Source organism: Chiloscyllium plagiosum, unplaced genomic scaffold (assembly GCF_037043375.1).
Source record: "Chiloscyllium plagiosum isolate Xiang-an unplaced genomic scaffold, Cpla_swu_hap1 HiC_scaffold_31, whole genome shotgun sequence".
In the NCBI taxonomy this organism is placed as follows: Eukaryota; Metazoa; Chordata; class Chondrichthyes; order Orectolobiformes; family Hemiscylliidae; genus Chiloscyllium; species Chiloscyllium plagiosum.
Window position 1 is genome coordinate 54,376,546 of NW_028270169.1, and position 15,463 is coordinate 54,392,008.

General features: G+C 47.3%; 1 protein-coding gene and 2 non-coding genes across 3 annotated transcripts in view; all 3 read right to left on the reverse strand.

Moving 5' to 3' along the window:
- The window catches only part of LOC122564163 (protein spinster homolog 3-like), a 255,278-nt gene that overhangs the window by 137,809 nt on the left and 102,006 nt on the right, over positions 1-15,463 (reverse strand). The gene's annotated exons all lie outside the window — the stretch shown is intronic.
- On the reverse strand, positions 3,858-3,976 carry LOC148141934 (5S ribosomal RNA). The gene has a single exon (XR_015752408.1). It is a non-coding gene; the product is annotated as a 5S ribosomal RNA (ribosomal RNA).
- LOC148141935 (5S ribosomal RNA) lies at positions 9,832-9,950 on the reverse strand. The gene has a single exon (XR_015752422.1). It is a non-coding gene; the product is annotated as a 5S ribosomal RNA (ribosomal RNA).

Here is a 15,463-nt window from a genome sequence, read left to right on the forward strand (position 1 = left end):
TAAGGTCACCCCTCAGCCTCTGATACTCCAGGGAATATAGCCCCAGTCTATTCAGTCCCTCCCTATAGCTCAAACCCTCCAACCCTGGCAACATTCTTGTAAATCTTTTCTGAACGCTTTCAAGTTTCACAACATCTTTCCGATAGGAAGGAAACATGTTGCATTCAAAGTCTCTCTCACTTTTGGTCCTATTGTTGGCAAAAAAATGGCCGCAGATCTATCTCATCCCATGCCCTACCGCCACTGGCACACAGCAGGTCAAGCCTGGCAGCATCTACGAGGTGGATTGGTTTCAGGCACAGGGAAATGGAAGCAGGGGCTACAGCTCCTTTCGAGGTCCCCTGCTGTATTCATCTGCCCCTAACCCTAGCCTGCCACCCTCCTTGCCCACAGTGGCTGATACCTAAACACCCCTGGACAGAGCTTTAGTCCAACCACCAAGATGCCCTCTTCCTCGGGCACTAGCTGCAGTCCCAAGAGTAGCCACTGCACATCGCGGGTGCTGCTGTGACTACAGGGCCTCTGACCAATCAGATTGGCCTGCATCTCTCAGAGACGGGGCATCCTCCCCAGATAGAGGCAAAAGTCTCATCCTGAGCCAGTCATACTGTACTCCCACCATCCCATTCCCTTCTCCCACCCCAACATCTGCAAGAGTACAATGGCAGGGCAGACAGGTTTTGTAATGGGCCAGGTTTTCACCTGAGGTGGACCCAGGGAACACAGAATCCTGGAGCAACTCTATACACTCCTTTTTTCCACTTCAATTCATCTTTTTCCTGGACAGCTTACTAGCACCTCCCTTACATCTACTGTCACAAAACCAGTAGGTGGTTTGTCTGACATCCAATAACTATATGGGCAGAAATTACTTCTTAATAATCACTGTGAAGACTTAAATTTGCATTCACCATCTTCAACAGCGCAGCCTAATTGCCAACTCTATCCCTCTCCCTAGCAATGGCTTCAGATTAGGCCAAGTTGCTTTGAGGCTTCGTTTGAAATTTGACCCGAAATTGAGAGTATGACCTCCGATTTGACCCATTAGTAAGTGTGGGAGAAAAGCAAACCACTTTGCCTACCTACCAATTGCTCACAGAAACCATGTCTGTTTTTAGCCAAACACAGCCTACCCATAATGCCACTGGCACCTCAACTTGACCACACTCAGCTCAGGAACTAACAGTAAAATGAGACATTACCGTAGCAGTTTCCTGCCTGAAGAAATACACCATCTAGATGATCTGCTAACTTGTTTTCTACCTCACAATACTATCACCGTTCCTGAAGCCCTGAGGGCATTCCCTGTCTCCCCATGACTTGGAGATGCTGATGTTGGACTGGGGTGTACAAAGTTAAAAATCACACAACACCAGGTTAAAGTCCAACAGGTTTAATTGGAAGCACTAGCTTTCGGAGCGCCACTCCTTCATCAGGTGGTTGATGAAGGAGCAGTGCTCCGAAAGTCAGTGCTTCTAATTAAACTTGTTGGACTATATCCTGGTGTTGTGTGATTTTTAACCCAGTCTCCCCAGGTACTCAATCCCCACAAAGCTCACGCAGACCAGGTGGCACCAAGATACCTGACAAGAATGAACACTATCCTAGGCAGCTATTGAAGCCAACATGCCAGCCATTAGCACTCGTTTCTGCAGATTAGTTGTTTGGGGAAAATATAGTCAAGGAGAAACCAATTCTGTAAATCAAATTTCAGGCTGCATGGGGGTAGGGGATGAGTTTCTCACAGTTTAGCAATGATGTCTCAATATTATCCATGCAGTCATGATTTGATCTATGATCCAGCAGCTGTTTGGGTGTACCTAGGTGTTGTATTGGAATCCTTTCTATCAAATCTCTAGGTTTCTTAGCCTGGTTTTCACTCGGAAGAGAGGGGAGGCTGACAGACAGAGTGCAGAGGTATCTGAGTGCACTGCCTCGCAAGTCTGTGAAACTGCTCTTTAAAAGCAAATCCAAAAGGCTGTAGTAAGAGGGTTTTTTTGATTCAGAGTTCCGCTGCCATATTCAAAGTATCCACTTCACTACTCTGAAAAGTAACAAACTTAGATAGCTAACCTGTCTGCCACACAACTTCACTTGACCTTCAAGTTGTATTAAAACTTTCTAGTACATACAGTAATGTAGCAACTTCCATTTTCCAGATTACACTCCAGGAAATGTGGTCCCTTATACCAATTAGTATTCAAACCAATTGAAAAAGTAAAGCCAATTCACTATTGCACACCAAAGTACAACTTATTTACTGTAATAAACAGGAAGTAAGGGAATAGTTCACTTGTCCAGTTCGTGTGGATAAACAGTGCAATCATATAGAGGTTTACAAAATTATGAGGGGCTTGGATAGGATAAATAGACAAAGTCTTTTCCCTGGAGTCGGGGAGTCCAGAACTAGAGGGCATAGTTTTAGGGTAAGAGGGGAAAAATATAACAGAGACCTAAGGGGCAACGTTTTCACGCAGAGGATGGTACGTGTATGGAATGAGCTGCCAGTGGAAGTGGTGGAGGATGGTACGATTGCAACATTTAAAAGGGTTTGGAGGGATATGGGCCGGGTGCTGGCAGGTGGGACTAGATTGGGTTGAGATATCTGGTCGGCATGGATGGGTTGGACCGAAGGGTCTGTTTCCATGCTGTACATCTCTATGACTCTATGTCCCTCGAGGTCACCCATATACCCCAGGTCAATCTGTACACTTACTCAGCACGTATCCCAGCATGCACTGGTGTCCCAGCATGCACACTGACTGGGTTTGCCATTCTGCTTGTGGGTCCAAGTGGAGTGAGACCTCCTGAATTCAGAGATCCTGACAGACACACACTGCAACTCTTACCTTCCCCACAAGCTCACACAACATCACAAGTCAGACAGGAGGAGGCTATTCACTCTTTGATGCCACTTACCTCTGAGGGACGGGCAGTAAGACCCGCCTGTCTACAGCAACACAGATAAGACTTCCAAGAATAATATCCTTACTCACTAATGTCCTTCTTTCATCCTTAAATGTCAGGGGCTACTCCCCTCTCCAAATTCCACCTTACTACTGTTAATAGTCTGCACTCTAGAAATTTTATTTCTCTACCTTGGTCAACTTGTAGCCAAGGCACGGTGATGTCAATTAGATCGAACCATTGGTGCCATTATTACACCCATCTTTTTGTGAAGGCTTCGCCCGTTCAGATAATAAGCCTTGATTTTTGTACCTGGCAAATACTCTTTGCACTTATCTTATTATTTGCCGCTGATGTATAATAATCATCATTACAAGGATTGAACTTGCTGTGTTTGCTGACCCATTCTTCCTGCCTTAACCATATCGATACACCGTTGTATGAACTCGACTGGTGAGTGCAGATATTGTAAAACTCCCTTCACCTGACAAGCCTTCACCACAACGTTGTAGCTTTCAGGCCCTATCCACACCACTAGTTAGACGATTGTTAGAAAACAGGGGAACGCCGACATCGATCAGGGAGGTGTGATCATCGAAAGTGAGGCATCACTTGACAAAAATCACCGTTTGTGCTCTTCAATAAAAAAACTTGCTGCTTTGGTGTTCCTGGTGTGTTTGCTCCAATCTCAAGCAGTAATGATGTGTTTGTGTATTGGGGAAGAAGCTGAAAATGTGTTGCTGGAAAAGCTCAGCAGATCAGGCAGCATCCAAGAAGCAGGAGAATCGACGTTTCGGGGCATGAGCCCTTCTTCAGGGGGAAGAAGTTGAACAATGAAATTGGGCAAGAGAAAGTGAGACAGAGAGACGGAGTAAGTAGTTAAAAGGACGTTGCTTGATGAATGGGAGTGTGACAGTGCGAAGCTGTGAGCAGCCTCTGGTGGCTGCAAAAGCCTACTGCACCTGGTATTCCCAGGCGGTCTCCCATCCAAGTACTAACCAGGCCTGAGTCTGCTTAGCTTCCGAGATCAGACGAGATCGGGCGTTTTCAGACTAGTATGGCCGTAGGCACTTAGAACCTACAGTTCTGGCTCCATATAGACACATGCTTCTGGTCCTCATTCTCCTCTGTGCTTTATAGCATTTAACTGAAGGTGCACATTTATATCGCAATATTTCTTTCCTCGTGCCCACCAACCTTTTCTCCTTCTTTCTGCTCTGACAGACACACACTGCAACTCTTACCTTCCCCACAAGCTCACACAACATCACAAGTCAGACAGGAGGAGGCCACTCAACACAATCAATGTTCATCCCAATCTGGTCTTAACTCCGTTTTCCTGCCAGCCCCACATTCCCAAAGATCCTTCACCCCCGTCAATGAACAATTTGTCCAAATAGGTCGGGGATAAATCACAAAGAAGGGGCCATGGGTTGCAGCATTTGTCACTGTCTCACATACAACTTCCGAACTACCTTTGTTGCCCCAGATGTTAACTCCCTACCTCCCTCCCTCCCTCCCTCCCTCACACCAATATCTGGTCCCTGATCACTAACATTGCCCACTCTCGGGGAACAGCCTTTTCTCCCAGGCACTGTGGTCAACTCTGCTCACACACCATCCTGCAGCCTTTTTCTGTGAAACCACATGGTTTCTGAACATGTGATTCCTTATCTGTTTACAAACAACTTTTACAACCACCACAACCTTGTTTCCATGTGCTGCCATTCCTCCCCACCTTCCAGCCAGGACACCAGTTCAGCCTCAAGATCTTAACATTACCCAGCAACTTGCACCTGCAACCCATCCGCCCTCTCTTAGCACAGCTCACACTAACACACACACGTGTACACACTCACCAACTTACACACAACGGGCAGCTTTACCTTGCTGCTCCATCGAGATGCTGTTTATGGGCAGGTGAAGATGGGCACCACCTTATGGAAACTGAAAAGACCATGGTGAATAAAGTGAGAGGGTGGCTCAGCACTGGAGAAGGGGGTGGTTCCACTTGAGTCAAGAGCAAGTTAAAAGGGACTTTGAGGAATACAGCAACTGGTTTATAAAGCACAAATACAAACACACCGAACAGTGAATAAGGTCAGTGAGTTACAAGGAGAAATAGCTGTGTGGGAATGTGATGTAGAAACTTGACTTGAATATGGGATTTAGACTGAAATGTAATCAAGTATAAAATGTCCTTTTTGGCTTGCTGTGAGGCTCCTGAGAGCTACTATGAGGCACTCACACTGCAGGCTGCCATCTTGGAGGTTTGAATTATAACAATAGGGTGAATAGACTGGGACGTTTTTTCCCTGAAGCATCAAAATTGAAGGGTGACCTTACACACATTTAAATCCTGAGGGACCTGCATAAAGTGAATAGCAAGGTCTTTTTCCCTGGGGAGTGGACCCCAAACTAGAGGGCGTAGGTTTAAGGTGAGAGGTAAAAGATTTAATTGGGACCTGAGGGCCACTTTTTCACACAGAGTGTGGTGCGTGTATGGAACGATCTGCCAGAGGAAGGAGTAAAGGCAGGTACAGTCACATGATTTAAAAGGTAGGAACATGGATAGGGAAGGTTTAAATGAGGAGAAAGTGAGGTCTGCAGATGCTGGAGATCAGAGCTGAAAATGTGTTGCTAGAAAAGCGCAGCAGGTCAGGCAGCATCCAGGGAACAGGATAATCGACGTTTCGGGCATAAGCCCTTCTTCAGGAATGAGGAAAGTGTATCCAGGCTCTTCGGGAACTGGGCCGACCAATCCTCGATCCCCTTCACCGTCAGGACCGACCACCTGAAGGTGCTGGGTATTTGGTTCGGAGGGGCTGGGACGTGCGCCAAGTCTTGGGAGGAGCGTATCAGCAAAGTGAGGCAGAAACTGGGCAGATGGAAGCTACGGTCGCTCTCCATCGCGGGAAAAAACCTGGTCATCAGGTGTGAGGCACTGTCATTGCTGTTATACGTGGCACAGGTCTGGCCTATTCCCAGAACCTGTGCCGCCGCAGTCACCTGGGCCATCTTCCAGTTTATATGGAGGTCAAAGATGGACCGGGTCCGAAGGGACTTGCTGAACAAAGATCTGGGCAACGGGGGAAAAAATACACCCAATGCCACCCTCACCCTGATGGCCACCTTTGTGTGTGGCTGCATCAAGCTGTGCGTGGATCTCCGGTACGCAAACACCAAGTGTCACTACGTACTGAGGTTCTACCTGTCCCCGGTGTTGCGAAGGATGGGCCTGGTCTCGCTGCCGCGGAACGCTCCGAGTAGTTGGACCGTTCCGTATCACCTGTCCTTCGTGGAGAAGTTTATGAAGAAAAACATCTTTGACCACAAGTCCATCAGGAAGTGGTCAGCACATAGTGTCCTTGAGACCCTTCGGGAAAAGGAGAGGGCGGATCCTATCGAGCGGTTCCCTGAGCAGACTGTCAAAGCCATTTGGCAGAATGCCTCATCGCCAGAACTTTCCAACAAGCACCAAGACATGGTTTGGTTGGTGGTGAGAAGGGCTCTGCCTGTGAGATCCTTTATGCACGCCCGGACTCTCAGCCGCACCGCACGCTGCCCTCGAAGCGGCTGCGGGGGGGAGGAGACTGTCACACACCTCCTTCTGGAATGTGCCTATGCAGAAGAAGTCTGGAGAGGAATGCAGTGGTGTTTGTCGAGGTTCGTCCCGAGCAGCGCCGTGACGCGAGACTCCGTGCTCTACGGCCTGTTCCCCAGGACGCACACCGAGACGAACATCAACTGTGCCTGGAGGATCATCAACTCGGTGAAGGACGCCCTCTGGGCGGTCCGAAACCTGCTGATCTTCCAGCTGAAGGAGTTGACCCCGGGCACATTCCAAGGTCCAGGACTACGTGTTGAGGGATGCGCTGAAGCTTGGGGCAGCTGCCGCCAAGGCACAGTGGGGAAAGACCACCGTGTAACATCTGCCTGCCTAAAGAAGAACAGGGGGCCCACCCAGTCATTTGGGCTCTGCTGACGCCTCAGCTAAAAATGTAATCGTACAGACGTGTAAATAGGAACGATTACTCTGTTTTCCTGTAAATGTAAATGGAATGTTTACATATGTGTGCCATGTCCAACTGTACAGACCATTAAAGTATTTTATGAATAAAGTATATTTTTGAAATAAAAAAAACTTTGGACCAAACTTTGGACCATCTATATGACACGATGACACCAATCCATTCTGACCAGAATGCTGTCTGCTGATTACAGAGCATGGTGTCAGAAGTGAAGCTGGCATTGAGTATTGACGAGCTGTAAAAAATACATAGCGACTGACAGAGAGACACAGGGATGTTGCGAGTTGTGGAAGTTGCAACAGGCAACTGAAACAATCTGAAACGGAACAAAGAAACAGCCCACAGCTGAAATATTGCATGAGACAGAATGGCCCTAGCTTTTCCCCTCTCAGTTCCATGGCTACGTGAAGCAAACTGACAGTCTCCCCATGCTGAACGGCACAATGTTAAACTAACAACTGATCAACTTAACCAGCCAGAGGAGGCCACACACTGCTATACTCCTGTCACTATTGGAAAGACACCATTTCAAACTGTAATCACCATAAACCTCTCTGACAAACAGAAAACAAAGACTGGGGAAAATTCAAAAGCCTTGAAGTCACCCTTTGATACCCAGGTGAATGTAACATATCAATGATACAAGTTCAATATAGGGTGGAAAAGAGTCTACTGATCATTATATGACCACGACAACTAAGACCGCAGAATCCTATGAATTTGTGGAAATAAAAGATGATTTTATTAAAGACGTAGGACGTGTAATTCCCTCCTATCAACATCCTGGGGTGTTGCCATTGACCGGAAACAGAACTGGACTAGCCATATAAATATTGTGTTGACGAAAGCAGGTCAGAGACGAGGAATACCACAGTGAGTAGCTTCTCTCATGACACCCCAGAGCCTGTCCACCATCTATAAGGCACAAGTCAGGTGTGTGATGGAATACTCCCCACTTGCCTGGATGAGTACAGCTCCAACAACACTCAAGAAGCTTGACATCATCCAGGACAAAGCAATCCTGGCATTCATGTGGTGCCAATGTTATTTGCCACTTGTCAGCCCAAGTCTGGATACTGTCCAGATCCTCTTGTATTTGAGTATGCATTGCTTCAGTATGTGAGGAATCATGAGAGATAGTTCACCACCAAAGGCCATAACAATTGTGAAGACGAGGACAGAATGCAATACAATGAAGGACATCATGCAAAGGAGCACAAGGTACCTCCAGTGTAGGGACAGCAGAGCTTTCACTGCATTTTACACACGTACATGGCTTCAAGGAAACACAGATAACCAACGGAGAGAATTGAGCGAAAGATTCTGATGAATTAATCTACTGCATACAGCAGATTACTTCGGTCAGGTCGATAGGTGACATCTGTTAGAATGACGACTGCAGATGGAGAACATCAGAGAGACATGGGTGTGTCATTCAACATAATGACCTTCACAGGCCGGTGCGAATTGGCACAACATGGTGACCCAAAAATGAAGTCCGTGAGAGGAAGGTTAAGGCTGTATTGATGGCACCATACCCACTCTGAGAGAGCAGACTATCAGACAACAGCAAACATGGAGCTGGAGTTCCAGACCACTGGCAGCACACAAACACACTCAGCTCAGCTGGAGAAAGTCTCCATCTTGTCTACATCCAGGCTTCTTCAAAGACCGCAATTTCCCCCCTGACGTGATCGACGATGCTCTCCCCCGCATCTCCTCCACTTCCCGCTCCTCCGCCATTGAGCCTCGGCCCTCCAATCGCCACCAGGACAGAACCGCACTGGTCCTCACCTACCACCCCACCAACCTCCATATACATCGTATCATCCATCATCATTTCCGCCACCTCCAAACGGACCCCACCACTAGGGATATATTTCCCTCCCCTCCTCTATCAGCGTTCCGAAAAGACCACTCCCTCCGTGACTCCCTTGTCAAGTCCACACCCCCGACCAACCCAATCTCCACTCCCGGCACCTTCCCCTGCAACCGCAAGAAATGCAAAACTTGCGCCCACACCTCCCCCCTTACTTCCCTCCAAGGCCCCAAGGAATCCTTCCATATCCACCACAAATTCACCTGCACCTCCACACACAGATCATCTATTGCATCCGCTGCACCCGATGTGGCCTCCTCTATATTGGGGAGACAGGCCGCCTACTTGCGGAACATTTCAGAGAACACCTCTGGGACACCCGGACCAACCAACCCAACCACCCCGTGGCTCAACACTTCAACTCCCCCTCTCACTCCACCATGGACATGCCGGTCCTTGGACTCCTCCATCGCCAGACCACAACAACACGACGGTTGGAGGAAGAGCGCCTCATCGTCTGCCTAGGAACCCTCCAGCCACAAGGGATGAACTCAGATTTCTCCAGTTTCCTCATTTCCCCTCCCCCCACCTTGTCTCAGTCAAATCCATCAAACTCAGCACCAACTTCCTAACCAGCAATCTTCTAACCAACCTCTCCGCCCCCACCCTAACTCCGGCCTATCACCCTCACCTTGACCTCCTTCCACTATCCCATTTCCAACAAACCCCCCCCAAGCACCTCCTCCCTGCCTTTTATCTTAGCCTGCTGGACACACTTTCCTCATTCCTGAAGAAGGGCTCATGCTCGAAAGGTCGATTCCCCTGCTCTTTGGATGCTGCCTGACCTGCTGCGCTTTTCCAGCAACACATTTTCAGCTACATCTTGTCGAACCTATTCTTAATTTCTCTTCCTTCTCCCTGTCAGTTTCATCCTGTACAGCAGGAGAATGCAGAAAGAAATTGCCAACAGATTGCAAAAGTGAGACAGAAAGACGGAGTGAGTAGTTAAAAGGACGTTGCTTGATGAATGGGAGTGTGAGTGCGAAGCCGTGAGCAGCCTCTGGTGGCTGCAAAAGCCTACTGCACCTGGTATTCCCAGGCAGTCTCCCATCCAAGTACTAACCAGGCCTGAGTCTGCTTAGCTTCCAAGATCAGACGAGATCGGGCGTTTTCAGACTAGTATGGCCGTAGGCATTTACACCCTCCATTTATGCTTCCTTAAAGGCACACAGTACAGATACTCATTTATATTACATTCACTTTCTTTCACTTTGATCAGCAGTCAAGTGCTCAGCTTTAACACAACTTGAAATTACTCCACACTTCAACCTCATCAGGGCACACTCACATTCATCTTCACTCTTGATGCACTTTAGAAAATCTTTCAAGAAACACACAAAATTCACCAATCAAAATCTCATGAATGCAGTTTGTAATAATTTCAACATTGGAAAGGTACCTCACAGGTCACAGGCCAAAGGCCATACATGGTCACCTGGATGGAGTGAAGGCATATCAATAAAAGATGGCTGCCCCAATATCACCAGGATTTGCCATACCCTGAGAGTCAAGATTCCATGATACCCCTCCTGCTTTCCCTCCATCCTCCCCCTCCCACACTCCACTGTCGTTTGGGGGAACATGGTAAAATGAAGTATATGCCTCACCCATTGCGGACCCTCTGACCTGTCTGCCATGTTAAGGAGCTGGGATGAAAACAACATAGAGTCATAGAGATGTACAGCACAAAAACAGACCCTTCGGACCAACTCGTCCAAGCCAACCAGATGTCCCAACCCAATCTAGTCCTACTTGCCAGCACCCGGCCCATATCCCTCCAAACCCTTCCTATTCACATACCCATCCAAATGGCTTTTAAATGTTGCAATTGTACCAGCCTCCACCACTTCCTCAGGCAGCTCATTCTATACACGTACCACCCTCTGCGTGAAAACATTGCCCCTCAGGTCTCTTTTATATCTTTCCCCTCTCATCCTAAACCTATGCCCTCGAGCTCTGGACTCCCCCACCCCAGGGAAAAGACTTTGTCTATTTACCCTATCTATGCCCCTCATGATTTTACAAACCTCTATAAGGTCACCCCCTCAGCCTCTGACACTCCAGGGAAAATAGTCCCAGTCTATTCAGTCCCTCCCTATAGCTCAAACCCTCCAACCCTGGCAACATTCTTGTAAATCTTTTCTGAACCCTTTCAAGTTTCACAACATCTTTTCGATAGGAAGGAAACATGTTGCATTCAAAGTCTCTCTCACTTTTGGACCTATTGTTGGCAAAAAAATGGCCGCAGATCTATCTCATCCCATGCCCTACCGCTACTGGCACACAGCAGGTCAAGCCTGGCAGCATCTACGAGGTGGATTGGTTTCAGGCACAGGGAAAAGGGAGCAGGGGCTACAGCTCCTTTCGAGTTCCCCTGCTGTATTCATCTGCCCCTAACCCTAGCCTGCCGCCCTCCTTGCCCACAGTGGCCAATACCCAAACACCCCTGGACAGAGCTTTAGTCCAACCACCAAGATGCCCTCTTCCTCGGGCACTAGCTGCAGTCCCAAGAGTAGCCACTGCACATCGCGGGTGCTGCTGTGACTACAGGGCCTCTGACCAATCAGATTGGCCTGCAGCTCTCAGAGACGGGGCATCCTCCCCAGATAGAGGCAAAAGTCTCATCCTGAGGCAGTCATACTGTACTACCACCATCCCATTCCCTTCTCCCACCCCAACATCTGCAAGAGTACAATGGCAGGGCAGACAGGTTTTGTAATGGGCCAGGTTTTCACCTGAGGTGGAGCCAGGGAACACAGATTCCTGGAGCAACTCTATACACTCTACAACTTAAATTTGCATTCACCATCTTCAACAGCGCGGCCTAATTGCCAACTCTATCCCTCTCCCTAGCAATGGCTTCAGATTAGGCCAAGTTGCTTTGAGGCTTCGTTTGAAAATTGACCCTAAATTGAGAGTATGACCTCAGATTTGACCCATTAGTAAGTGTGGGAGAAAAGCAAACCACTTTGCCTACCCGCCACTTGCTCACAGAAACCATGTCTATTTTTAGCCAAACACAGCCTACCCATAATGCCACTGGCACCTCAACGTGACCACACTCAGCTCAGGAACTAACAGTAAAATTTGACATTACCGTAGCAGTTTCCTGCCTGAAGGAATACACCATCTAGATGATCTGCTAACTTGTTTTCTACCTCACAATACCATCACCGTTCCTGAAGCCCTGAGGGCATTCCCTGTTTCCCCATGACTTGGAGATGCTGGTGTTGGACTGGGGTGTACAAAATTAAAAATCACACAACACCAGGTTATAGTCCAACAGGTTCAATTGGAAGCACTAGCTTTCGGAGCGACACTCCTTCATCAGGTGCTCAATGAAGGAGCAGTGCTCCGAAAGTCAGTGCTTCTAATTAAACTTGTTGGACTATATCCTGGTGTTGTGTGATTTTTAACCCTGTCTCCCCAGGTACTCAATCCCCACAAAGCCCACGCAGACCAGGTGGCACCAAGATACCTGACAAGAATGAACACTACCCCAGGCAGCTATTGAAGCCAACATGCCAGCCATTAGCGCTCGTTTCTGCAGATTAGTTGTTTGGGGAAAATATAGTCAAGGAGAAACCAATTCTGTAAATCAAATTTCAGGCTGCATGGGGGTAGGGGATGAGTTTCTCACAGTTTAGCAATGATGTCTCAATATTGTCCATGCAGTCATGATTTGATCTATGATCCAGCAGCTGTTTGGGTGTATCTCGGTGTTGTAGTGGAATCCTTTCTATCAAATCTCGAGGTTTCTTAGCCTGGTTTTCACTCGGAAGAGAGGGGAGGCTGACAGACAGAGTGCAGAGGTATCTGAGTGCACTGCCTCGCAAGTCTGTGAAACTGCACTTTAAAAGCAATTCCAAAAGGCTGTAGTAAGAGGGGTTTTTTTGATTCAGAGTTCCGCTGCCATATTCAAAGTATCCACTTCACTACTCTGAAAAGTAACAAACTTAGATAGCTAACCTGTCTGCCACGCAACTTCACTTGACCTTCAAGTTGTATTAAAACTTTCTAGTACATACAGTAATGTAGCAACTTCCATTTTCCAGTTTACACTCCAGGAAATGTGGTCCCTTACACCAATTAGTATCCAAACCAATTGAAAAAGTAAAGCCAATTCACTATTGCACACCAAAGTACAACTTATTTACTGTAATAAACAGGAAGTAAGGGAATAGTTCACTTGTCCAGTTCGTGTGGTTGAACAGTGCAATCATATAGAGGTTTACAAAATTATGAGCAGCTTGGATAGGATAAATAGACAAAGTCTTTTCCCTGGAGTCGGGGAGTCCAGAACTAGAGGGCATTGTTTTAGGGTAAGAGGGGAAAGATATAAAAGAGACCTAAGGGGCGACGTTTTCACGCAGAGGATGGTACGTGTATGGAATGAGCTGCCAGTGGAAGTGGTGGAGGATGGTACGATTGCAACATTTAAAAGGGTTTGGAGGGATATGGGCCGGGTGCTGGCAGGTGGGACTAGATTGGGTTGAGATATCTGGTCGGCATGGATGGGTTGGACCGAAGGGTCTGTTTCCATGCTGTACATCTCTATGACTCTATGTCCGTCAAGGTCACCCATATACCCCAGGCCAATCTGTACACTTACTCAGCACGTGTCCCAGCAGTCACTGGTGTCCCAGCATGCACACTGACTGGGTTTGCCAGTCTGCTTGTGGGTCCAAGTGGAGTGAGACCTCCTGAATTCAGAGATCCTCAAGCCTAGCTCACTCTCTGATGCCACTTACCTCTGGAGGACGGGCAGTAAGACCCGCCTGTCTACATCAACACAGATAAGACTTCCAAAAATAATATCCTTACTCACTAATGTCGTTCTGTCATCCTTAAATGTCAGCGGCTACTCCTCTCTCCAAATTCCACCTTACTACTGTTAATAGTCTGCACTCTAGAAATTTTATTTCTCTACCTTGGTCAACTTGTAACCAAGGCACGGTGATGTCAATTAGATCGAACCATTTGTGCCATTATTACGCCCATCCTTTTGTGAAGGCTTCGCCCGTTCAGATAATAAGCCTTGATTTTTGTACCTGGCAAATACTCTTTGCACTTATCTTATTATTTGCCGCTGCTGTGTAATAATCATCATTACAAGGATTGAACTTGCTGTGTTTGCTGACCCATTCTTCCTGCCTTAACCATATCGATACACCGTTGTATGAACTCGCCTGGTGAGTGCAGATATTGTAAAACTCCCTTCACCTGACAAGCCCTCACCACAACGTTGTAGCTTTCAGGCCGTCTCCACACCACTAGTTAGACGATTGTTGGAAAACAGGGGAACGCTGACATCGATCAGGGAAGCGTGATCATCGAAAGTGAGGCATCACTTGACAAAAACCACCGTTTGTGCTCTTCAATAAAAAAACTTGCTGCTTTGGTGTTCCTGGTGCGTTTGCTCCAATCTCAAGCAGTAATGATGTGTCTGTGTATTGGGGAAGATGCTGAAAATGTGTTGCTGGAAAAGCTCAGCAGATCAGGCAGCATCCGAGAAGCAGGAGAATCGATGTTTCGGGGCATGAGCCCTTCTGCAGGGGGAAGAAGTTGAACAATGAACTTGGGCAAGTGAAAGTGAGACAGAGAGACGGAGTAAGTAGTTAAAAGGACGTTGCTTGATGAATGGGAGTGTGAGAGTGCGAAGCTGTGAGCAGCCTCTGGTGGCTGCAAAAGACTACTACACCTGGTATTCCCAGGCTGTCTCCCATCCAAGTACTAACCAGACCTGAGTCTGTTTTACTTCAGAGATCAGACATTTTCAGACTAGTATGGCCATAGACACGTATAACCTACAGTTCTGGTTCCATATAGACACATGCTTCTGGTCCTCATTCTCCTCTGTGCTCTATAGCATTTAACTGAAGGTGCACATTTATATCGCAATATTTCTTTCCTCTTGCCCAGCACTTCAATAGGAAGGATGTTATTAAACTGGAAAGTGTACAGAAAAAAATTACAACAATGTTGCCGGGACTGGAGGTTTGAATTATAACAATAGGATGAATAGACTGGGACGTTTTTTCCCGGAAGCATCAAAATTGAAGGGTGACCTTACACAGATTTAAATCCTGAGGGACATGCATAAAGTGAATAGCAAGGTCTTTTTCCCTGGGTAGTGGACCCCAAACTAGAGGACGTAGGTTTAAGGTGAGAGGTAAAAGATTTAATTGGGACCTGAGGGCCACTTTTTCACACAGAGGGTGGTACGTGTATGGAACGAGCTGCCAGAGGAAGTGGTAAAGTAGTCACGTGATTTAAAAGGTAGGTACATGGATAGGGAAGGTTTAGATGGGCCAAATGCAGGCTAATGGAATGAGTTCTGTTTAGGATATCTGGTCATCCTGGACAATTTGGACCAAAGGGTCTATATGACACGATGACACCAATCCATTCTGACCAGAATGCTGTCTGCTGATCACAGAGCATGGTGTCAGAAGTGAAGCTGGCATTGAGTATTGACGAGCTGTAAAAAATACATAGCGACTGACAGAGAGACACAGGGATGTTGCGAGTTGTGGAAGTTGCAGCAGGCAACTGAAACAAACTGAAACGGAACAAAGAAACAGCCCACAGCTGAAATATTGCATGAGACAGAATGGCACCAGCTTTTCCCCTCTCAGTTCCATGC